General features: G+C 41.9%; 1 long non-coding RNA gene across 1 annotated transcript in view; it reads right to left on the bottom strand.

Moving 5' to 3' along the window:
* Window positions 1-481: 481 nt before the first annotated feature.
* Window positions 482-25,833, bottom strand: part of LOC308584265 — a 189,867-nt gene continuing 164,515 nt past the window's right edge. The window contains exon 4 of the long non-coding RNA XR_014006720.1: window positions 482-595. This is a non-coding gene — a long non-coding RNA (uncharacterized lncRNA). The remainder of the gene's footprint in view (window positions 596-25,833) is intronic.

Genomic DNA, 25,833 nt, shown 5'->3' with positions numbered 1-25,833 from the left:
GGTGCTGCTGAGTTGTACTGATTAAACTGTGTCAGGAATTGGGTAGAGTATATAAGGAGCAGCACCTAGCTCTCCCATTACCCTGGGGGATGGGTTGGTGGTTGGGTCTGGTTTGTTGATGTATTTAGTGTAAATGGAGTTTTTGTTTTTCTTATTAAAACCTTCCTTAAGTTATTTTTGAGTCCCTTTTTGATGCATGGTCTCCCCAGCAAGCTCTCTGCAGCGCTACCATACTGCAAAAAAAGCCAACAGTGCTTCCACTGGAGGTGGGTCATATTTAGTCTGAGATGCTTTTTTTAAAAAAGATGAAAAAATACAATTTTGCAATTGCAGTTTAATTTGCGTTTAATTAGATGATCTTTATTTCATTGCCTGCTATCACAAATGTATTGATCAAAACCATTTCCACAAGCAAAGAATCAGTGTAGCAATCACGCTTTCACACCTATGGATGTGGGCCGTTCACTGATGTCATTGAAGGGAACAGCACTGTGCATTGAAGCCACAAGAAGCTGGAAGAGTTAGACCAGACGGGCAGCGTTTGGTGATTCCCTTCTGGCAGAACCCTCCATTTCATCACACACTGATGTTTATCCTGAATAAAAGAAAGAAGAAAATCTGTAATCGATTACACTTTCATGAGTCTGGAGTCAGATTGCTCACCTTCAGGAGATGAGGGAGGATCATAAAACTGTAGCGTTGGAAGGACTCAATGGAACATTTAAGGAATCTGTAGCAGAAAGGAAGAGGACATGCAGGCCCAGCCCCAGAAGAGCTCTCAGAGGAACATCACTGCTGACATCCCCTGACCCATCCTGGATGTCAGGATGGGCCACTGGCAGTCACTGACTCTGAGGACTCCACCACACAAAGACCCAGGGAGACCTGAGGATCCCCTACTCCATTGCTGTAGAAGGTGATGGCATAGGCTGGACCCTCAAAGTGACACAGCATCTTACAGGAAAGGTGGTGCTAACTATTATTTTATCTTTAATTCTGAAATTTATAGCACAATATGCGAAACTGATAAATCAAGAAGTTGAATGGAAAATTAGACAAATGAAACAAAGATCATTTGAATCAGCGAATAAATGTGGGAAACTGCTAGCATGGCAGTTGAAAAAGAGACAAAAAATGAACTTTGTTACCAACTTGGAGGTTGAAGGGAAAAATATTCAGAAACCAGATGAAATTAGAAAGTGTTTCCAGAGATATTTCAAAAAACTTTTTATGCAAGGGCCTCAGGAAGAGACTGAGATAGACCAATTTTTAAAAGCAAATGGATTAGCAAAACTATCTCAGGAGAAGAGAACAATCCTGAATCACAGAATAACACAACAAGAAATTGAGGGTGCCATTCAGAATATGCAACTAGGGAAATCTCCAGGCCCAGATGGACTTACCTCCAAGTATTACAAGATATTAAAAGACTTCTTAATACAACCACTAATGGAGGTATGTAACCAGATTATGGAGGGGGAAAAGGCACCGGAATCGTGGAAAGAAGCTTTCATCACATTGATACCTAAACTGGAATCTGAAAAGACTCAACTCAGGAACTACCGTCCCATCTCACTCCTCAATGTGGATTACAAAATTTTTGCAGATATTTTGGCAAGTAGACTTAAAAAAGTACTAAATGAAGTAATTCATAAAGACCAGGCAGGCTTTCTCCCAGGTAGACATTTGTTTGACAACACCAGGAATATTATAGACATTTTGGAACTTTTACAGACCAACATCAATACGAAAGCAGCTTTAATCTTTATAGATGCAGAGAAGGCCTTTGACAACATCTCTTGGAAATTCATGAAGAAAAATTTGGAAGGGATGGGAGTGGGACGGGGGTTTCAAAATAGTATAGAAGCAATCTATTCAGAGCAAAAAGCTAAATTGATAGTGAACAATGTGGTGACAGAAGAGTTCAAAATTGAAAAAGGGACATGACAGGGGTGCCCCCTATCCACTCTGTTATTCATTTCAGTCCTGGAGGTACTTTTGAATATGATTAGGGAGGACCGGTTGGTGCAAGGAATACAGGTCGGAGTGAAACAATATAAACTGAAAGCTTTTGCAGATGACTTGGTTTTAACATTACAGGAGCCAGAATCTAGTACTAAAAGAGTTTTAGAACTGATTCATGAGTTTGGTCGGGTGGCGGGATTTAAGTTGAACAAGCAAAAAACCAAGGTTCTGGGAAAAAATTTGACACCTTCAGAAATAGAAGGGTTTCAGAAGGAGACTGAGTTAAATGTGGTTAAAAAAGTGAAATACCTAGGGGTGAATTTGTCTGCTAAAAATTTGAATTTATTTAAGGATAATTATGAAAAATGTTGGTCAGAAATTAAAAAGGATTTAGAAATTTGGTCAAGACTAAAACTTTCCTTGTTGGGTTGAATTGCAGCTGTAAAAATGAATGTATTGCCAAAGATGTTGTTTTTGTTTCAAACCCTACAGATTGTGGACAGAGTGGAATGTTTTGGAAAGTGGCAGAAATATATCTCTAAGTTTGTCTGGCAGGGCAAAAGGCCCAGGATAAAATTTAAAATATTAACTGATGCAAAAGAAAGAGGGGGATTTGCCCTGCCGGACTTAAGGTTATATTATGAAGCTGCAGCTTTCTGCTGGATGAAAGATTGGTTCTTATTAGAAAATGCTGATGTCCTAGATCTGGAAGGGTTTAACAATGCTTTTGGATGGCATGCATATCTGTGGTACGACAAGGTAAAGGGTCATAAAATGTTCAAAAACCATATTGTGTCAGGAAAGCATTATTTATTGTCTGGACTAAATATAAGGACTTATTAGAAAATAAGACCCCGAGGTGGCTATCACCAATAGAGGCTAAGGCCTGAAAAAGACTCAATATGGAGGCTGTTTGGCCAAAATATTGGGAGTTAATAGAAAAAATTTGAGATAATTGGAGGCTGCAGAGCCTGGACAAATTAAAGGACAAGGTGCGAGACTGGTTACATTATGCTCAGATTCAAGAGGTCTTTAAAATGGATAAAAAACTTGGATTCCAGGTGGAAAAATCAAAGTTAGAAACAGAACTGCTTGAACCAAAGACTAAGGTACTTTCAAGAATGTATAACTTGCTGCTTAAATGGAACACTCAGGATGAGATAGTTAAATCAGCTATGATAAAATGGGCGCAGGATATTGGATATAACATCATGTTTGAGGACTGGGAAAGGTTATGGACCACCGGAATAAAATTCACGGCATGTAATGCCCTGAAGGAAAATATTATGAAAATGATATATAGGTGGTACATGACCCCAGTCAAGCTTGCAAAAATATATCACCTGTCTGATAACAAATGTTGGAAATGTAAGGAGGCTGAAGGGACATTCTTTCACCCCTGGTGGACTTGTCCAAAAGTGAAGGCCTTCTGGGAAATGATCTATAATGAGTTAAAAAAGGTATTTAAGTATACCTTTCCCAAGAAACCAGAGGCCTTCCTTCTGGGCATTGTCGGCCAGAAAGTGTTAAAGAAGGATAGAACCTTTTTTATGTATGCAACTACAGCAGCAAGAATTCTCATCGCAAAATATTGGAAGACACAAGATTTGCCCACACTGGAAGAGTGGCATACGCAATTGATGGACTATATGCAATTGGCCGAAATGATTGGCAGAATCCGAGATTTGGGAGAAGAAACTGTGGAAGAGGACTGGAAAAAAATTAAGGACTATTTACAAAAATATTATAAGTTATATGAATCTTAAGAACTTGCATGATTTGGAAAAATTTGCTTCAGCAATAAGATTTGAGGATATGGGAAATTAAGTTATAATTATGAAAGGACTAAAGTTTAAGGTAACCTTGTATTTATTTCAGGGCAAGAGTAAATTGATAATAAGTATCTTAAACCTAAAATATAACTATCTGGAATTATAAAGGAATGCACAAAACAAGGTAATAATTTGCTGATATCTTTATTGTAAAGAATGCAGGATGAGGGAGATGTGGGGAAGTCCAGTTGGTTATAGAAAAATGTTTTGGATTGTTGGATTTCTTTCTTCTTTCTTCTGTTATTTTCTTCTTATATCTGACTATATATCTGTATCTGGAAAATGTAATAAAATATTTATTAAAAAAATAATAATAATTCTGAAATTTATATTGCACCTTCTCCTGGAAAGAAAGATGGTCACTGATTTAGATGGAAAGGCTTGGCGAGGAAAGTTTTGATTTGACTGAAGTTCTGGTCAACATCATCATTTTTTGATAGAATGGTCATGTTTAGAGGGGCCTTATTTATTTATCTGCTGTATTTTTATCTCTTTTTCAAAACATAAATAAAAAAACAAAGTAACAGTTCACTGGCACTTACAGATAGCATTTTTAAAAGACGGGAAAACAGCCCCTGATCTTAAACTTATAACCAAGAAAGGCAAGAAACAAAAATCTCTTTTCAATTTTTCTCCTTATACATCCGTGCTTTTATCTTCTGTGTTTATCATTTGAACTGCCCTGGGATGTTTTGATGAAGCTTGGTATATAAGTCAAATAGATAATATAATTAAAAATAGTTTTATATGAATAGTTTTATATGAAATGAGTAGAGATATTTGTGCCCCAGTCTCCTTTGGGAAGAAGAGCAGGATAAAGTTCAGTGAATGTACAGCTGTATGGAGAGCCAAAAGTGACCTGGAGATCAACTGGTCCCTCCCTTGCTCAATGTAAGATCTTCAATGACAAGTTTCCTCACAGATTGTCACGCAAAACCTGCTTCTTTGTTATTTCCATCCCTTTGTTTCCAGTCCTGCCCTCTGGAAAAATATCCCATTGCAGCCTGGCAAATATTAACCTTCTCTTTTCCAGGTTGAACATGCTGAGCTCCTCCAATATTCCTCAAAAGAAACAGCTTTCAAATCTTGTACCTTTCTGGTCACCAACCTTGGGAAACACTCAAATCAGTCGTTTACCCTCTTAAAACCTGGGTTCAAGTACATCAATTGTTAATAAGGCCCCCAAAACCCTAAAGAACTATTTTGAACTTAATATGATCCAAGGAATGGAAACAAGGGTTATTTGGGATGCCAGCAAAGCAGTAATGAGAGGGTTTCTGATACAACAAAATTCAACTAGGAGAAAGTCACAGAATGAGAGAAAAGATAAAATTATGGAACAACTAAAAGACAAAGAGAAGAAGCTTAGAGGAAACCCAAAGAATTTGCAGATTCAAAAAGAAATTAAGGTCTTACAGGTTCAATATTCACAGTTAGTAAATCAAGAATTAGAATGGAAGTTGAGAAGGATGAAACAAAGAAATTTTGAATCTGCAAATAAATGTGGGAAATTATTAGCCTGGCAATTAAAGAAGAGACAAAAGCAAAGTACTATCACAAATATTGTAACAGAGAAAAAATCTGTAGAGAACCCTGTAGACATAAGAAAATATTTTTACAAATATTATAAACAACTGTATAAGAAGGACAAAGAGGATTTGGTAAAAATTGAGAAATTTATAAAGACTAATGAATTGTAGCAGATTCTGGAAAATAAAAAGATCCTATTAAAAGGTTCAGTTACAAGACAGGAAGTGGAACAGGCAATAAACTCAATGCAACTTGGCAAGGCACCGGGACCTGATGGTCTATCAGCAAAATATTACAAGACACTGAAAGCTTGGCTTATTCAACAGCTGGTAGAAGTATCTAATTAGATTTTACGAGAGGGCAAGGCTCCTGAAACCTGGAAGGAAGCTTATATCACTCTGATTCCTAAACAGGGTCAAGATAGATCCAATGTTAAAACCTATAGACCAATCTCCCTACTCAATGTGGATTATAAAATTTTGGCAAATATAATGGCTAACAGGCTAAAGAAGGTTTTATCTAGGTATATCCACAAGGACCAGGCAGGATTTCTGCCTGGAAGACATATGAAAGGCAATATTAGAAATATGGTGGATATCCTGGAAAAGCTGGAAGCAAGGAAGAGTTGTAAAGCAATGTTAATGGTTATTGATGCAGAGAAGGCCTTTGACAATGTATCTTGGAGTTTTATGCTATATAATTTTGAGAGTATGGGGGTGGGCCAATATTTTTTAAATGGTATTAAAGCGATTTTTTTAATGGTATCAGGAACAAAAAGCTAAAATTATTGTAAATAATGTGGTTTCGGAGGAAATTAGAATTGAGAAGGGAACCAGGCAAGGGTGCCCACTTTCCCCCTCTGCTGTTTATTTCAGTTCTAGAGGTCTTGCTAATTATGATTAGAAAGGATGAACAAATTAAAGGTATTACAGTAGGAACCAAACAATATAAATTAAAAGCCTTTGCGGATGTTCTAGTATTGACATTACAAGCCCCAGACTGCAGTGCAGTTAAGACACTGGAGCTGATACAAGAGTTTGGACAGGTAGCAGAATTTAAACTAAACAAAAGCAAAACCACAGTACAGTGGTACCTTGGGTTACAAACGCTTCAGGTTACATACGCTTCAGGTTACAGATTCCGCTAACCCAGAAATATTACATCGGTTTAATAACTTTCCTTCAGGATAAGAACAGAAATCATGCGGCAGCAGCAGGAGGACCCATTAGCTAAAGTGGTGCTTCAGGTTAAGAACAGTTTCAGGTTAAGAGCAGTTAAGAACATATGAACATCCACGGTATCAAAATTCCCTGTGGACAGATGAAAACATTGAGGCTCTAATGCTTAAAAGAAGATGCAGAACCTAGAAGTGCTATATCAAAACTGAATCCAACCTTTTATGTAAAGAAATAGAGTTAATTTCAGTTAAACACAAATTCGACCCACAGCTGTGAGGCATTCGCGAGCTTTTTTGCGGAGAAAGTCCTGTTGCTCCGCCGTGACCTCCCTGCCAATTTAGATACAGTGACTGAACTGGAGGCCCCTCGACTGACTTCAGGTCCAGTGTTGGACCATTTCGATCGGATACTCCCTACTGATGTGGATAGATTCCTCCAAGTTGGTAGGCCCACCACCTGCCTCCTTGATCCGTGCCCGTCTTGGCTGATTAGGGAGTGTCCAGATGTTGCGCGGACCCCCCTGGTTGAAATTATCAATTTGTCCCTTGACACGGGGACATTCCCAGGGGAACTGAAGGAAGCAGTGGTGCGTCCACTCCTAAAGAAAACTTCATTAGATCCCTTAGACCTATCCAATTACCGCCCAGTTTCAAATCTTCCATACCTGGGTAAGGTAATTGAGAGAGCGGTTGCTGAACAGCTTGGTAGGTTTCTGGAGGAAACATCGGCATTAGATCCATTTCAGTCCGGTTTCCGTCCTGGTTTTGGGACGGAGACGGCTCTGGTTGCCCTAACAGATGATATCCGTAGACAACTGGATCGAGGCGGGTCAGGACTGCTGATCCTTTTAGATTTGTCAGCAGCTTTTGACATGGTCGATCATGATCTTCTGGACCATCGCCTTGCAGACGTGGGGATACAGGGCATAGCCCGTAACTGGTTGTGCTCTTTTATCTCTGGTCGGGGACAGAGGGTGGCACTAGGGAGGGAAATGTCGTCACGCCACTCCTTGGTGTGTGGAGTGCCGCAGGGCGCAATTCTCTCCCCAATGCTTTTTAACATCTTTATGCGCCCCCTTGCTCAGATTATCCGGAGCTTTGGGCTGGGCTGTCATCAATATGCTGATGACACTCAGCTCTATCTACTGATGGATGGCCACACCAACTCGGCCCCTTACACACTGACCAGATGCTTGGAAGCTGTGGCTGGATGGTTTCGTGGGAGCCGATTGAAACTAAATCCTTCAAAGACAGAGGTCCTATGGCTAGGTCGGGATAGCATGGGGATGAGGGACCAACTCCCTTCTCTTGCGGGGGCCCAATTAGTGCCATTACCTTCCGTTAAGAGTTTGGGTGTAATCCTTGACGCCTCCCTTTCCATGGAGGCGCAAGTCACAGCAACAGCCAAGGCGACATTTTTCCACCTTCGCCGCATCAAGCAGTTGGTCCCTTACCTTTCCCGCCCCGACCTGGCCACAGTGATCCATGCGACAGTCATCTCCAGGCTTGACTACTGTAACTCGCTCTACGCGGGGCTGCCCTTGAAGCTGTCCCAGAAACTCCAGCGGGTACAGAATGCTGCAGCGAGGCTCCTCACAGGGTCTCTGCCATGGGAGCATATTCATCCAGTGCTTTTCAAGCTGCACTGGCTCCCGGTGGAGTACAGGGTCAGATTTAAGGTGCTGCTTTTGACCTTTAAAGCCCTTCACGGCCTAGGACCCTCGTACCTACGGGACCGCCTCGCCTGGTATGCCCCACGGAGAGCCTCAAGGTCCATAAATAACAACACCCTAGTGGTCCCAGGCCCTAAGGAAGTTAGATTGGCTTCAACCAGAGCCAGGGCCTTTTCAGCACTGGCCCCAACTTGGTGGAACGCTCTGTCTCATGAGACCAGGGCCCTGCAGGATCTGATCTCTTTCCGCAGGGCCTGTAAGACAGAGTTGTTCCGCCTGGCCTTTGGATTGGAGCCAATTTGATTCCCTCCGCCCCCTTTTTCTTTTTTCTTTTCCTTCTCCTGCAATGAGGCTCCATTTTAATATTTTAATGTTCCATTATTTTAATGTTGTATTTTATTTTTGTTTTTAAGTTGTAATCACTCATCTTGTTTTTATTATTGCTTGTAAGCCGCTCTGAGCCCGGCCTTGGCTGGGGAGGGCGGGGTATAAATAAAAATTATTATTATTATTGTTGTTATTATTATTATTATTATTATTATTATTATTATTATTATTAATAATATTAATATTATATGAGTATATTATCAGCTACTCTGATCCATAAACTCATTGGTGACTATTTTTTTTAGCACATGCAAAGCCCTGCTTCTGCTTCCTCCAGTGAAGATGTAGAGTATAGATCAGGAAATCAGAATTATAAAGGAGCAAGCATTCACAAGTAAGAGGGAACACCAACTCAATGGATATGACTTACTTTCCAAGAGTCCTTCCGAGGATGTAACGTCCGGAGGTTTGTCTGTGCAAAATATAGAGAAGTAAATTGTCATTATTTGAGAGGACTTCCTGTGCAAAAAGAAACATTAATTTGATGTCCATTTTGTTTTGAGCATTGGAATGGCACTTTCAAGTATGAGAGCCTGAGGTCCTGGACTAGGAAATGCGAGACCAGCCTTCAAATCATCATGGAGCTCCTTGGGTGGCCTTGGGCCAGTCACTCACTCTCAGCCTGGTCTACCTTGCAGGGTTGATGTGAGGATTAAATTAGAAGCCATCATGAGCTCCATGGAGAAAAAGGTGGGATATAAATGCCATTCATAAGTAAATTTCCAAAGCCTTCTGTAACAGCAAGTCAGTATTATTATGTCCCATGAATACCGATGGGGAGATTGAGGCTGAAAGTGAAAGTGTGGTTTACTTGAGGCCAGCTGGTGAGCTCATGGTGGAGTTTTACATATTTGGATTGTCAGGCATGTGAAGTCCTGATTTGACTGATCAACATAATCAATTTTTCATAGAATGGTTGGTTTGAGAGGGATCTTGTTTATATATATTTACTGCATTTTTATCTCTTTTGCAAAACAAAACAACTCAATGGATATCACTTACGAATACAGCAGGGGTCACTGCTGCTACAGAGGCCCCATGGGAGTATTCCATATGGACATTCCATAGATGCTGGGAATTGGCAAGATCCATCATATAAGTCACAGTCAAGTTGCAATGTGTAAAAGAGAAGGGAAATAAAAAAATATTAATTGGGCAAAGGGGTTGCCAACTACTTTTTTTCCTAACCAGAACCCTGCATATTTAATGGGATGGCCTACTTTTACAGGCTCCTGCTGTCAGTATTTTCATTCTCCTGTTGCTGGATGTGTGATTGTTACATCACATGTCTGTTTTTACATTCCATGCTTGGAAAGTGTGGGGACGGATGCCTGTCCTTATCTCTTCCGTGGGATTGTACTTTTGTACTTGCTCCCTCTCTCTTGGAGAAGGTGTGACAGGACACCATGATTGGTTTGTCCTGGATATATTGCTTAATAAATTACTTAGATGCCACATCTCACAGCCTCAGCTTCCAGCTATACTCTGCTGCTTGAGTGTGCACATATCTTTGGGTATGTGTCACTGCTGCACACCGGGACTGATGAGTTATGTCCGTTCCATGCTGCATTCTGGAGAGAAGATGCCTGGAGAGGTTGCTCAGATCTGGGGGCTATGCGTGTCACACCTCCCCCCCCCGGCACTTCTGACAATGGTCATGGGCCCAGAGGCTCTGCGTATCGGAGGACTGTCTCATTGATTGATGAGATATGTGGCTCTGAGTTCAGCAAGCTCTGTTTGCCATAGTCTCGTGGCAAGCTCTGCTTCCTCCAGTGAAGATGCAGAGTGTAGATCAGGAAATCAGGAGTATAAAGGAGTAAGCACTCACAAGTAAGTGGGACCATCAACTCAATGGATATGACTTACTTCCCAAGAGTCCTTTTGCAGATTTGGATTGTCAGGCATGGGAAGTCCTGATTTGACTGATCAACATAATCAATTTTTCATAGAATGGTTGATTTGAGAGGCATCTTGTTTATATATATATTTATTTAATGCATTTTTATCTCTTTTGCAAAGCAAAAGAACTCAATGGATATCACTTACTACTACAGCAGATTCCATTGTCGCCACAGGAGCCCCATGGGATTTTCCCATAAGTACAGTTTGTAGTTGCTGGGTATTGGCAAGATCCTCCAAACGTTTCACAGAAAAATTGCCCTGTGTAAAAGAGAAGGGAAATAAATTCTTTTAAAGGCGGCAAAGGAGTTTCCAACCACTTTTTCCCAATCTAGAACCATGCGTATTTAATGGGATGACCAACTTTTACAGGCTTCTGCTACCTCACAATAAGCAAGGGTCAGATCGGTCCTCCTTCGCTAAAAAAACTCCAGCTGATTCCTGAACCTTGTAAGGGTGCGGACACTGAGCTGGACCCAGCCACTTGGGTGGCGTATAAATCATAAAATTATGATGATGATTATTACTGCTCTTGGGATTTTTTCTGCACAGCCAACAAGCCTATATCTTGCAGGTTGTTAATAGAAGGTTCTTAATGCAAGGAGAGAAAAATTGGCAGATAATGCACCCACAGAACCACATAACTGGCAACTATGTCAGCCTTCATGCCATTTTACAGCCTTCATTCCTTTGCTTTCAACATCTGCTAATCAGAATTACAGCTGTTCTGAGCTTCAGAAATACCTTGCCATTTGTGCCCTCCCTGAGAATGGTATTTTCTGGAATCTCCCCAGTAGTGTTGCCAATGTGTCTGGCTCACCTCACACCGAAATGTGCTGGCTATAGTCTTTCTCAGCTACCAGCTAGGTGAGGTGGGGGTAAGACCCACCCATTTGGCCAAGGGAAGCAATCTCTTCATTGGCTATGAAACTTGCTGGGTTAGGTCCATAATGGAATCCTTCACCAGATTTTTACTCTTCCTAGATCCAGGGCCTCTGGAATTAGAAAGGACTTGGGGATCATGCACACAAACTCTTCTAAACTCACAGCAATATAAATGACCACCATGGAACCTGCCTTGTGGCTCAGTCTGTATCCAGAACATTTCTGCTTTTGCAAAAGCCATGTATTCAATTTCAATATTAAATATATTGTAAAATACTTTCCTCCTCCACCACCCCTTTTTAAGCAGCCAGATAGAATAGGAAGCACCCAATTCATGCTGTTGTTCCACCTACAGCAGTTTCTCAGGGTCTCTGATAGGGGAAATACCTGGGATTGAAGCTGAGACCTTCTGCATTTCCAGCAGCTACTCCCTCCCTGTCCCCTCTTACCTGCAACAACATGGAAGAGGATGAAGACCAGAGTAAAGCTCAGGTAGAGGAACCTCATGGCAGCGGTTTCCTCTGAGATCTCCCTCAAAGGGAAGGCACTCTAAGGCAGAAGGAAGTGGAGTTTGGATGGAACAAGGAGGTTCTCTCTACTTATAGTGTTGCAGTGCCAAATCCGGTAACTGTCAGAATAGCATCTGAACCCTCCAGGCCCCTTTCTCTTAACTCATCCTAAGCCATTTATTTATCTTGCACATCATCCTAAGATTTACCCACACAATCACCTTTCTCATATATTGGCAATCTGTCCTGTGCTCCAGGCTACAAACAGGTATTTCGTGCAACTCTCAGCATCCAAACTCTTCTCTCTTAACTCATCCTATGCAATTGATTCAATTTGGAGAACTTCCTAATATTTACCTGCAGAACAGCCTTTCTCCTGCTGTTTTCTTTCCATGTCAGTTAACAGATTTCCTCTCATCTCACAAAAGCTGTTGCCAACTTAAAGGAGCCTGGATAGAAAGGAAGTGGAATTTTGGGTAAGAGCTCGGCTGTAATGCAGTTTGATACAACCTTTTTGGGTTGGACTGTTCAGTTTGACTGCAGTTGCCATACCTACCAAGAAAGAATCTTTTCAGTGTGCTTTTCTCCTGGTCTGCACATTTTTAGATTTCTTTTGCTTAACAGTCTTGTTTTTGTGATTCATGTACTTTTATGTCCATTGCCACCATTATAGGCTTCCCACACAAACACCCACATAAATCAATGACTTCATCCCATCATTCATAAGTTATAAACACAAGCAAGAACTAGAAATGTAAGAATTAACAAAAAGAAAGAAACCACCAAGAAGATATAAGGAGACAACTGTGAGCAGAAACATTGTTTAAATTGTTTTGATCAGTTGTATTCTGCTTTTCAGTCAAAAGGTTCCCAGAGTGGCTTATGTACAATTTTAAAAAGTCTGGTGGAACGTTCCATTAGGAGGTCCATCTTTCCTGAACTGCTTGCATCTCCCCTCGGAGCCTGTCCACTTTCCTGTGCACAGATGGTCATCTGTCATGGATGCTTAATAATAATAATAATAATAATAATAATAATAATAATAATAATAATAATAATAATTCATACCCCGCCCTCCCCAGCCAAGGCCGGGATCAGGGCAGATAACAAGCAATAATAAAAACAAGTTGAATGATTACAACTTAAAAACAAAATTAAAATGCAATATTAAAATATGGAAACATTAAAATATTAAAATTTAGCCTCATCGCAGGAGGAGAAAGGAAAAGAAGAAAGAAAGAGAGGGAAGGAGAGAATCAAATTGGCTCGAAGGCAAAGGCCAGGCGGATCAACTCTGTCTTACAGGCCCTACGGAAAGAAATCAGATCCTGCAGGGCCCTGGTCTCATGAGGCAGAGCGTTCCACCAAGCCGGAGCTAGAGTTGCAAAGGCCCTGGCTCTGGTTGAAGCTAATCTAATTTCCTTAGGGCCCGGGACCACTAGGGTGTTGCTATTTATGGACCTTGAGGCCCTCCGTGGGGCATACCGGGTGAGGTGGTCCCGTAGGTACGAGGGTCCTAGGCCGTGAAGGGCTTTAAAGGTCAAACTCAGCACCTTAAATCTGACCCTGTACTCTACCGGGAGCCAGTGCAGCTGGAAAAGCACTGGGTGAATATGCTCCCATGGCAGAGACCCCATCAGGAGCCTCACTGCAGCATTCTGCTCCCGCTGGAATTTCTGGGACAGCTTCAAGGGCAGCCCCGCGTAGAGCAAATTACAGTAGTCAAGCCTAGAGGTGACTGTCGCATGGATCACTGTGGCCAGGTCAGGACGGGAAAGGTAAGCGACCAACTGCTTGATGTAGCGAAGGTGTAAAAATGTTGCCTTGGCTGTTGCTGTAACCTGCGCCTCCATGGAAAGGGGGCGTCAAGGATTACACCCGAACTCTTAACAGAAGGCAATGGCACTAATTGGGCCCCGCAGAGAAGGGACTTGGTCCCTCATCCCCATGCCATCCCGACCTAGCCATAGGACCTCTGTCTTCGAAGGATTTAGTTTCAATCTGCTCCCACGAAACCATCCAGCCACAGCTTCTAAGCATCTGGTCAGTGTGTTCGGGGCCGAGTCGGTGTGGCCAATCCATCAGCAGATAGAGCTGAGTGCCACCAGCATATTAGTGACAGCCCAGCCCAAACCTCCGGATAATCTGGAGTGGTGCGATGGCATTTCCCTCCCTGGTGCCACCCTAAGGAGCCCTTAGCTCCTTAGTCACCTAAAAGGCCCTCTGCCTGCTTCCCTGTAACCTCACCTCTCCCAATGAAGGAAACCCCAGAAGGTCCTTGAAGCTGGACCTCTATGTCTAGGCTGAATGGTGGGGGTAGAGATGCTCCTTCAGCTATACATCCACAATGGGATCATTGACTGGTTAGGAAGACTCCAGGGAGGAGAAAGAAATCAGTAATAGAAAGATGAAGCAATGTTAGGAAACCAAGTTGGGGTAATGGGCAGTGAAATAGACTGAGGAAATTAGTGTCCTTTTTTTAAGGTGGGAGGTAGGGTCAATGGCTACCATGAGTGGGCTCACCTCATCCTCATGCTGCTAATAATTACCTCTCCCTCTCTCTTTGGCTTCAACCCACACAGAATAAACCAGGGCTTGTGGGAATTGCAGTTTATACTGCTGGGAATTGTAGTCCAACAACAATCGGAGGCCCAGTAGTACGGTATGCCTGACGTCAAGATGACTAGAAATGGAGATTGCTTATCCATCAATAGTCCTGATTCAACTGGGACATCCCAGGTTTACAGAAGCTATCCTAGCTTCTGATTGGATGTCCCGTTTTTGATGCTCAGCTCCTTTGAAAGTTCAGCACCCAGATGAATGTCTTTGGTTGAAAAAGGTGGCTGTGCTGGAGCCCATGGAGGTGGAGGAGGGGGAGTTGCTGGTGATGCAGGTCAGGTTGCCCCCACTGGACCCATTAGCCAAGCTTCCTCTGTCTAATGCTGCCCCCACTGGAGGAGGAGGAGACAATGAAAGGGGGTTAGAGAGGGGAAGCCCCAGTGTGAAGGGGCCAGTGTGGTGTAGTGGTTAAGAGCGGTAGTCACGTAATCTGGGAAACCGGGTTCGTGTCTCCGCTCCTCCACATGCAGCTGCTGGGTGACCTTGGGCTAGTCACACTTCTCTGAAGTCTCTCAGCCCCACTCACCTCACAGAGTGTTTGTTGTGGGGGAGGAAGGGAAAGGAGAATGTTAGCCGCTTTGAGACTCCTGAAGGGGAGTGAAAGGCGGGATATCAAATCCAAACTCTTCTTCTTCTTCTTCTCATTGCCCGGGAGTATGGCACTGAAAGACGCACGTCCCAAGTTTAATTGGCCGAATGTTGGAGGGTCTGAGATTTTTTATCTAACAGTCCATCCATGTTCCCTGTGTTAATGTTTGGTTATCTGAGGATATTCCTCCCAGAAATTCCGGTAAACTGGGCTTCCCCCCAGTTTTGCCTGGCCTTACCATAGCCCAGAGTTCAGGAGACACCTTCTCCTGGACAGCAACATGGTCACTGATTTTGATGGACAGGCATGGAAAGTCTTTATTTGACTGAAGCTCTGGTCAACATCATCATTCTTGGGTCAGGTTTAGAGGGACCTTCTTTATTTATCTATTCCATTCAGATCTCTTTAACTCAGGTAAATATGCTCTGAGTGTATTATCAGCTACTCTGATATATAAAGTGATTGATCACTATTTCCTTTAGCAGGAGCAAAGCCCTTCTTCTGCTTACTCCAGTGAAGATGTAGAGTGTAGATCAGAAAATCAGAATGAAGAAAAAAACAGTAATTAAAAGCATTATTTATTCTGTAAAAACCATCTGAAAAAGCCACATTTCTCATGAAGAGAATTGAAAGCTCATCTACTCCAACCTCTGCAATGCAGGAATCTCAGCTAAAGCATCCATGACAGATGACCATCCAACCTCTGCTTATAAACCTACAAGGAAGGAAAGTGGACAGGCTCCCAGGGGAGATGCAGGCAGTGCAGGAAAGATGGACCTCCTAATGGACCGCTCCACCAGACAGCCTCTTGGGAAGAGACAGGAAGTAGGGCTCATGGCATCTGCTTTTGCTGGAGGTCAAGCTGACTCTTGTCTACAAATTGGTAAGCAGTTCAGCTTTTTGTTTCCCTTTTCCCTTCCTGTGCCATGTTTGGTTTTTTGTTTTTTAAATTGTACATAAGCCACTCTGGGAACCTTTTGGCTGAAAAGCAGAGTACAACTGATCAAAACAATTTAAACAATGTTTCTGCTAACAGTTGTCTCCTTATATCTTCTTGGTGGTTTCTTTCTTTTTGTTAATTCTTACATTTCTTGTTCTTGCTTGTGTTTATAACTTATGAATGATGGGATGAAGTCATAGATTTATGTGGATGTTTGTGTGGGAAGCCTATAATGGCGGCAATGGACATAAAACTACATGAATCACAAAAACAAGCATGTTAAGCAAAATGCATCCAAAAAGGTGTAGACCAGGAGAAAAGCACACTGAAAAGTTTCTTTCTTGGTAGGTATGGCTACTGCAGTCAAACTGAACAGTCCAATCCAAAGAGGTTTTATGAAAGTGCATTGCGTGGCAAGTCCCTTCCCCCATGTGAAATGAAGACACTGGACACATTATATAAGGTTAATGGGCATAAAAAGGCCACAACTTTATTGATTACAGAATTGAAATGTATTGGCCTTAGGCATTGGCTCCTATTGACTACCCGGCATGGAGACCAGGAAGGGTTATCCACAAGCCGTGGGAGTCCTGTTGAAGTACGCCAACTAGGATCCCACGGGTGTCACCGCTCGGGAGCGTGCCGGAGGCCCTTACCTCCCTAGGTTTCGGACAAGGCAATGCCTCCCCCGGAGTCCTCTACCGGACTACCCTTTCCTTGGGGGAAGGTGATGGCGCTTCCTCCCCCCCATTCATTTGCATAGCAATAAACCCCTGCCAATGCCTAACCGCCAATACCGCGGAAGTTGTGGTGTTTGCTACGAGGTAGCCAAAAAAACCAAAAGGCTGACAGTACGCCAAATTGGAAAAATTCCTACCAGGCCCCTTGCGGCGACCAACCGGAGGCCATAGCAAGATCATAGCTAGCTAAGCCTAAGGGTGGGTGGGATGGGAAAACCGCTCAGCTGGCAAGGGGAAAGAGGGCGGTCCCTGGGCGTGCCTGGCCTTAAGTAGGCTAGGCCACGCCTCCCCAGCCCGCCGATTGGCGGGCCAGGTTGCAGGCACGCCCGGGGATTCCCTGGATCTCGCGGGGGCAAAAGGCCAGCCCCCGCATGTGTGGGAGGGGATAACCCGCAATCCCCTCTCCTCCCAAGCTCAGAAATGGCTTTATTGCCAAGCTTTTCCTGAAATTCCATTTCCTTTCTATCCAGGCTCCGTGAAGTTGGCAACAGCTCTTGTGAGATGACAGGAAATCTGTTAATTGATACGGAAAGAGAACAGGATGAGAAAGATTGTTCTGCACATAAATCTTGGGATGGTCTGCAAGATGAATCAATTGCATAGGATGAGTTAAGAGAGAAGAGTTTGCTCTCTTAACTGAAGGGACTTCCGGTCGGCGCCAGCGTTAATGGCGGTCCTCTTTCCGAGCTCCGGAGGAGGACTGCTCTGCGAGTTCGGGTCTGACCCGCTACGGCAAGCGGGGGACCCCTAAAATCACAGGCGCTGAAGCCTGTGAACAAGGAGACTCGGTGGGCACCAGAAGCGCCCCCCTTACTGCAGAAAGAGCCTTTTTAAAGGCTCTGGAACGGCATCGGGAGAGCGCGGTGCTGAGAGTCGCTACCCAGCCCGCAGAGTGAAGCCGCGTCGCCATTGACGGAGAGTGCCGATTCCTTCCTGTAAATCCGGGACTGAAAAACCTGTGAGTAAGACTGAACACTAATTTGGAACTCTTTAAAAGAAAATTTGGCTGAAAACGGGGAAGGTAAAAATTAAGGAAGTCTGCCTCCCCCTGACTGCATGACAGCTAAAGCAACGGAATTTTAAAGCTGCATCCGCATGAAACATCCTTTGACTATTTAACCTGACATTGGACTTAGATCTCCCCTCTAGCAAGCAGGATAGAGGGGAGGAAAAAAGAACTGCATGACCTATCTAAAAGGGAAAAATCTTCTGCTGCCTTAATACCCTGAAACGGACTGCCAAATAAGACAATAGAGCACTGAACTGTCTTTAAATTCTTGGGAAAGTTACATGGTTGAAGTTTCCTTGGCTACAAAGTTTTTAGACCTTGTTGCTACAGTATATTGGAGCATGCTGAAATAGTATCTACTAGAAAAGTGCTGTAACATATATTTACAAGCCTCCTGATATACTTGTCTTCAACTTTTTTGTCTTCGTACTCAGACATTTTGTTTCGCTCCCCCTAGAGGGCTAAAGTAATGGTTGTAACAGTCTAGGACAGTGGAATTTTCCAGCAGGGGACTGTTTTCGTGGGAACGACCTTGGGACATGAGTGGCCCAGCAGAAGAGATAACCACCAGAGCTAAAGCCAAGCAACAACAACACCAGCAACAGCAACAAAAGAAAAGAGGCTCAATTACAGGCGTAACTCCTACAGGAACAACAGGACAAGAAAAAGTGACAGCTGCCTCCATGGAGTCAGTGACACAAGCGCTACTCAAGATAAATCAATCTCTGGAGACCTTGACAAAGCAGAGTACAGAAAATACACAGAAATTAACAGAACTAACAGCAAGACTGGACCTGAACACAGAATCTATAAATAGGCTGGTTCAAGAAAATTCTGCAACACGTAAGATTGCAGAGGAAGCTAGAACTATTGCTGGAGAGACTCAAGAGAACTTAGAACCGATTGCTAAAAAGGTTCATGAACATGACGCAACTCTGGCTTTGTGGGAATTACAGAGAAAGGAAAGAAATCTGAAATTGAGATTGATTCCCGAGAACGAAGGAGACAACCTTGCGGAGTTTTTAACACAAGAGTTTGCTGATTTCTGGGAAGACTTGGAGGAGGAAGAATTTAAGATAACAACAGCATTTAGACTGGGCAGAAGACTGAACAGAAAGACCCCGAGGGATTGCCTGATTACCCTTAGATCTAAGGAAGAAAGAGATAAAATATTAAAATTACACTACCAAAAGGCCTTGCAAATTGAAAATTCATCCATACAGATTTTTAAAGACATCCCTAAACATATCTTGGAGTTGAGAACCTTTTATAAGGATCTGGTTTACCTGCTGAAGAAGAACATCATTCCTTTCAGGTGGGAGTTCCCACAAGGACTGTCTTTTGACTATAAGGGAAAGAAGGTGATAATAAAGACAATACAAGACAAAGAGAGGTTCCTGGAAAGAAACCAAGAGGACCTACAGAAGGGAACTGTGGACCCAATCGCAGAACAAAGGAGAGCACTAGATATTTTGAACTTATCGTTTGGACTCAATCAACCACCATCAGAGGAAGAGCAACAATTGGGAGCAGTTGGAGGAACAACAGAAAAGTAACAAGATGGCCCTGCAATTCCTTAGTTGGAATTGTAATGGGCTCAACATGCCTTTGAAGAGACGCCAAGTTTTTCATATTTTGAAAAGAGAACAATTGGATTTGATATGTCTACAAGAAACTCATGTAACTAGAGCACATAGGAAACTACTCATAAATAAAAGATTAGGACAAGAATTCATTTCATCGGACAAAGTTAAGAAAAGAGGAGTGGTAATTTATGTAAAAGAGAAATGGGTTCCAAAAATGATGTTTAAAGATGAACAAGGAAGATATTTGGCAGTTGAAATACAAGTACAAGGAGAAAAATTTTTAATAGTTGGAGTTTATGCACCAAATGAAGGCAAGGCGGAATTCTTCAAGAAACTCCATGAAACTCTGATGGACTATATGGATTATAATATGATAATTATGGGAGACATGAATGGGGTGGTTTCTACAAATATGGACAAAGCACAAAGATTGACAATTTCAAAGGAAGGGAGACTTCCGAAGACCTTTTTTGAAATGACTGAAAATATGGACTTAATAGATATATGGAGAACAAGGAACCCTCTTGAGAGAGAAGGAACATTCTTTTCTCAAGCAATGATGACCTGGACCAGAATTGATCAAATCTGGATCACTAGTGGGATGGCTCCAAAGATTAAGAAGATAGAAATCTGTCCAAAAACTTGCTCCGACCATAACGCCGTAAAGATGGAAATGAAACTTACAACAACTGGTCAATTTAGATGGAGGATGAATGACACCCTGTTTAGAGATAAGGAGGTCCACATGAAGGCCCAAAAAACTTTAAAGGACTATTTTGAAATAAATCTAAAGGCCGATGTGGAAAAAAGAGTGATCTGGGACGCAAGTAAAGCTGTGATGCAAGGTTTTTTGATTCAACAAAACTCAATAAAGAAGAGAATGCAGAATGAGAAGAAGGAAAAGATCTTGGAAAAGATAAAAGAAGGAGAGAAAAAATTAAGATCAAAACCAAAGTCCCAGGAGATCTTGAGAGAGATTAAGCTATACCAGACACAATACATGGAATTGATGAATCAAGAGATTGAGTGGAAGCTAAAGCAAATGAAACAAAAGACATTTGAATCGGCAGACAAATGTGGCAAACTTCTAGCATGGCAATTGAAGAAAAGGCAGAAACTAAATACAGTTACAAGCCTAGAAGTGGATGGAAAGAACATATCTAAACCCAATGAGATTAGAAACTGTTTTCTGAGCTATTTTAAAAAACTTTATTCTCAAGGACCACAAAATGAAGAGGACATAGATAAATTCCTTAATAAATATGGATTGCAAAAAATCTCTCATCAAAGCAAGGTGGATTTAAACCAGAGAATAACAGAACAAGAGATAGAGGGTGCCATTCAGGACATGCAATTGGGCAAATCTCCAGGACCAGATGGACTGACTTCCAGATATTACAAATCTTTGAAGGAGTGGCTGGTTCAACCATTAAAGGAAGTCTGCAACGAGATCTTAGAGGGGAAAAAGGCACCAGAATCGTGGAAAGAAGCCTATATTTCACTCATACCAAAGACAGAGACTGAAAAGACTCAACTTAAGAACTACCGCCCAATATCGTTACTTAATGTGGATTACAAAATCTTTGCAGACATTTTGGCGAAAAGATTTAAAAGAGTGCTGATGGAGAAGATTCATAGGGACCAAGCAGGCTTTCTCCCAAAGAGGCACTTATCAGACAATATAAGGAATATAATAGACATTTTGGAACGGCTAGAGGTGAATATAAACACCAAAGCAGTGTTGATTTTTGTGGACGCGGAGAAAGCCTTTGACAATATCTCTTGGAGCTTTATGAAAAAGAATCTTCATGGGATGGGGGTAGGCCAAGGTTTTGAGAATGGTATGGGTGCGATATACTCTGAACAAAAAGCTAAGCTGATTGTAAATAATGTGATAACGGAGGAACTTAAGATAGAAAAAGGAACACGACAGGGGTGCCCAATTTCCCCATTGCTTTTCATTTCTGTTCTGGAGGTGTTGCTGAATATGATTAGAAATGACCAGCAGGTTAAAGGTGTACAGGTCGGGGTTAAACACTACAAGTTAAAGGCCTTTGCAGATGATCTAGTATTGACTCTACAAGAGCCAGACACTAGTACGAAAAGGGTGTTGGAGATAATCCAACAATTTGGTCAGGTAGCCGGATTTGAATTGAACAAACAAAAAACTAAAGTATTAGAAAAAAACTTAGAAATTTCAAGAAGAGACAGGTTTGACAGTGGTTAAGAAGGTGAAATGCCTAGGGGTTTATTTGACATCTAAAAATTTGAACTTGTATAAGGACAACTATGAAAAATGCTGGTCAGAAATTAAAAAAGACCTAGAAATATGGTCAAATTTGAAATTGTCAATGTTAGGCCGAATTGCAGTGATTAAGATGAATGTACTGCCTAGAATGTTGTTTTTGTTTCAAACTTTGCAGATTCTTGACAAGATGGACTGTTTCAAGAGGTGGCAAAAAGATATTGCGAAATTTGTCTGGCAGGGCAAAAAGCCCAGAATAAAATTTAAAGTACTTACAGATGCAAAAGAAAGAGGGGGATTTGCCCTGCCGGACTTAAAACTGTACTATGAAGCAGCAGCGTTTTGCTGGCTGAAAGAGTGGATGCCCCTCGAGAACACAGATATCTTGGATTTAGAAGGTTTTAATAATACATTTGGTTGGCATGCATATTTATGGTATGATAAAATCAAAGTGCATAGGGCCTTTAAGAATCACATTGTCAGAAAAGCGTTGTTTAATGTATGGATAAGATACAAAGACTTGTTGGAAAATAAAACCCCTAGATGGCTGTCACCTTTGGAGGCTAAGGCAGTGAAGAAACTCAATATGGAGGCCGGATGGCCAAAGTATTGGGAAATTTTGGAACAAGATGGAGATAAATTGAAATTACAGAGTCATGAGAAATTGAAACCAAAAGTACAAGATTGGCTCCATTATTATCAAATAATGGAGGTTTACAAACAAGATAGAAAAATTGGCTTCCAGGTGGAAAAATCAAAATTAGAGACTGAACTGTTAGAACCCAATACTAAGAACTTGTCAAGAATGTATAATTTGCTGCTGAAATGGAATACACAAGATGAAACAGTTAAATCGGCTATGATTAAGTGGGCACAGGACATTGGCCATAACATTATGTTTGCTGACTGGGAATGGTTGTGGAACACCGGTATTAAATTCACGGCATGTAATGCCTTAAAGGAAAATATTATGAAAATGATTTACAGGTGGTACATGACCCCAGTCAAGCTAGCAAAAATTTACCATTTGCCTGATAATAAGTGTTGGAAATGTAAAGAAACTGAAGGTACTTTCTATCACCTTTGGTGGACATGCCCGAAGATTAAGGCTTTCTGGGAAATGATATATAATGAAATGAAAAAGGTACTTAAATGTACTTTCCCTAAGAAACCAGAGGCCTTTCTCTTGGGCATTGTCGGCCAATTGGTGTCAAAGAAAGACAGAACTTTCTTTATGTATGCTACAACAGCAGGAAGAATACTTATCACAAAGTATTGGAAGACACAAGATCTACCCACTCTGGAAGAATGGCAGATGAAAGTGATGGACTACATGACATTGGCTGAGATGACTGGCAGAATCTGTGATCAGGGAAAGGAGACGGCGGAAGAAGAATGGAAGAAATTTAAAATCTATCTTAAGGACTATTATAAACTTGATGAATGTTAGAATGTCGAGGTCTTAAGAAAGAAAGGGTTACAGCGATATAAGATTAGATTGAAGGAAAGATTAAGAGGACAGAGGCTTGACAGAAATATTTAGAAGTTGCTAAAAAAAATTGGACATTGGGATGCAGAAAGGGGAGGTATGGGGGGTCTGAGAAACAAGGTTCATGAAAAAAAGGTTATGAAACTATACGTGTTTGTATGTCTTTTTATATGTTTGTATTGTTTCAAAAATTTTGTAAAACCAATAAAAATTTTTATAAAAAAAAGAAAAGAGAAGAGTTTGGATGCTGAGAGTTGCACGAGATGCCTGTTTGTAGCCTGGAACACAGGGCAGATTGTCAACATATGAGAAAGGTGATTGTGTGGGTAAATCTTAGGATAATGTGCAAGATAAATAAATGGCTTAGGATGAGTTAAGAGAAAGGGGCCTGGAGGGTTCAGATGCTATGCTGACAGTTACCGGATTTGGCACTGCAACACTATAAGTAGAGAGAACCTCCTTGTTCCATCCAAACTCCACTTCCTTCTGCCTTAGAGTGCCTTCCCTTTGAGGGAGATCTCAGAGGAAACCGCTGCCATGAGGTTCCTCTACCTGAGCTTTACTCTGGTCTTCATCCTCTTCCATGTTGTTGCAGGTAAGACGGCACAGGGAGGGAGTAGCTGCTGGAAATGCAGAAAGTCTCAGCTTCAATCCCAGGTATTTCCCCTGCCGGAGACCCTGAGAAACTGCTGTAGGTGGAACAACAGTATGAATTGGCTGCTCCCTATTCTATCTGGCTGCTTAAAAAGGGGGGGTGGAGGAGGAAAGTACTTAACAATATATTTAATATTGAAATTGAATACATGGCTTTTGCAAAAGCAGAAATGTTCAGGATACAGACTGAGCCACAAGGCAGGTTCCATGGTGGTCATTTATATGGCTGTGAGTTTAGAAGAGTTAGTGTGCATGATCCCCAAGTCCTTTCTAATCCCAGAGGTCCTGGATCTAGGAAGAGTAAAAATCTGATGAAGGATTCCATTATGGACCTAACCCAGCAAGTTTCATAGCCAATGAAGAGATCGCTTCCCTTGGCCAAATGGGTGGGCCTTACCCCCACCTCACCTGGCTGGTAGCTGAGAAAGACTATAGCCAGCACATTTGGGTGTGAGGTGAGCAAGACACATTGGCAACACTACTGGGGAGATTCCAGAAAATACCATTCTCAGAGAAGGCACAAATGGCAATCTGTTTCTGAAGCTCAGAACAGCTGTATTTCTGATTAACAGATGTTGAAAGCAAAGGGGAACCTTCGGTAGAATGGAATGAAGGCTGACATAGTTGCCAGTTATGTGGGTCTGTGGGTGCATTATCTGCTAATTTTTCTCTCCTTGCATTAACAACCTGCAAGATATAGGCTTTTCAGCTGTGCAGAAAAGATCCCAGGAGCAGTAATAATCATCATCATAATTTTATGATTTATACGCCACCCAAGTGGCTGGGTGCAGCTGAGTGTCAGCACCCTTACAAGGTTCAGAAATCAGCTGGTGTGTTTGCAGAGAAGGAGGACCGATCTGACCCTTGCTAATGTTGCCCAATGAAATAGCAGGTTGAAAGGCAGCAGAAGCCTGTAAAAGTTGGTCATCTCATTAAATACGCAGGGTTCTAGTATGGGAAAAAAGCAGTTGGCAACCCTTTTGCCCCCTTTAAACGAATTTATTTCCCTTCTCTTTTACACAGGGCAACGTTTATGTGAATTATTGGGAGGATCTTGTCAATTCCCAGCAACTACAAACTGTACCTATGGAGAAATCGCAGTCTCCTGTGGCACCAATGGAATCTGCTGCAGTCGTAGTAAGTGATATCCATTGAGTTCTTTTGTTTTGCAAAAGAGATAAAATGCGGTATATATATATATAAATAAGATGCCTCTCAAATCAACCATTCTATGAAAAATTGATTATGTTGATCAGGCAAATCAGGACTTCCCATGCCTGACAATCCAAATATGTAAAACTCCACCATGAGATCACCAGCTGGCCTCGGGTAAACCACACTTTCACTTTCAGCCTCGATCTCCCCATTGGTATTCATGGGACATAATTATACTGACTGGCTGTTACAGAAGGCTTTGGAAATTTATTTATGAATGGCATATATATCCCACCTTTTTCTCCATGGAGCACAAGATGGCTTCTAATTTAATCCTCACATCGACCCTGCAAGGTAGACCTGGCTGAGAGCGAGTGACTGACCCAAGGCCACCAAAGGAGCTTCATGATGATTTGAAGGCTGGTCTCCCATTTCCTAGTCCAGGACCTCAGGCTCTCATATTTGAAAGCGCTATTCCAATGCTCAAAACAAAACGGACATCAAATTAATATCAATTTTTTTTGCACAGGAAGTCCTCTCAAAGAATGACAATTTACTTCTCTATCTTTTGCACAGACCAACTTCCGGAGTATGGATCCTTGGGAATACTCTGGGGATGTAAGTCATATCCATTGAGTTGGTGTTCCCACTTACTTGTGAATGCTTGCTCATTTTTAATCCTGATTTCCTGATCTACACTCTACATCTTCACTGGAGGAAGCAGAAGCAGGGCTTTGCATGTGCTAAAAAAAATAGTCACCAATGAATTTATGGATCAGAGTAGCTGATAATATACTCATATAATATTAACTCTGTTTCTTTAAGTAAAAGGTTGGATTCAGTTTTGATGCAGCATTACTAGGTTCTGCATTTTTTTTAAGCATTAGAGCCTCAAGTTTTTCATCTGTCCACAGGGAATTTTGATACCGCGGATGTTCATATGGGGGCAA

Source organism: Podarcis bocagei (assembly GCF_964188305.1).
Source record: "Podarcis bocagei genome assembly, chromosome: 3".
In the NCBI taxonomy this organism is placed as follows: Eukaryota; Metazoa; Chordata; class Lepidosauria; order Squamata; family Lacertidae; genus Podarcis; species Podarcis bocagei.
Note: the sequence above shows the minus strand (reverse complement) of the source record. Positions and strands in the feature narration are given on the sequence as shown.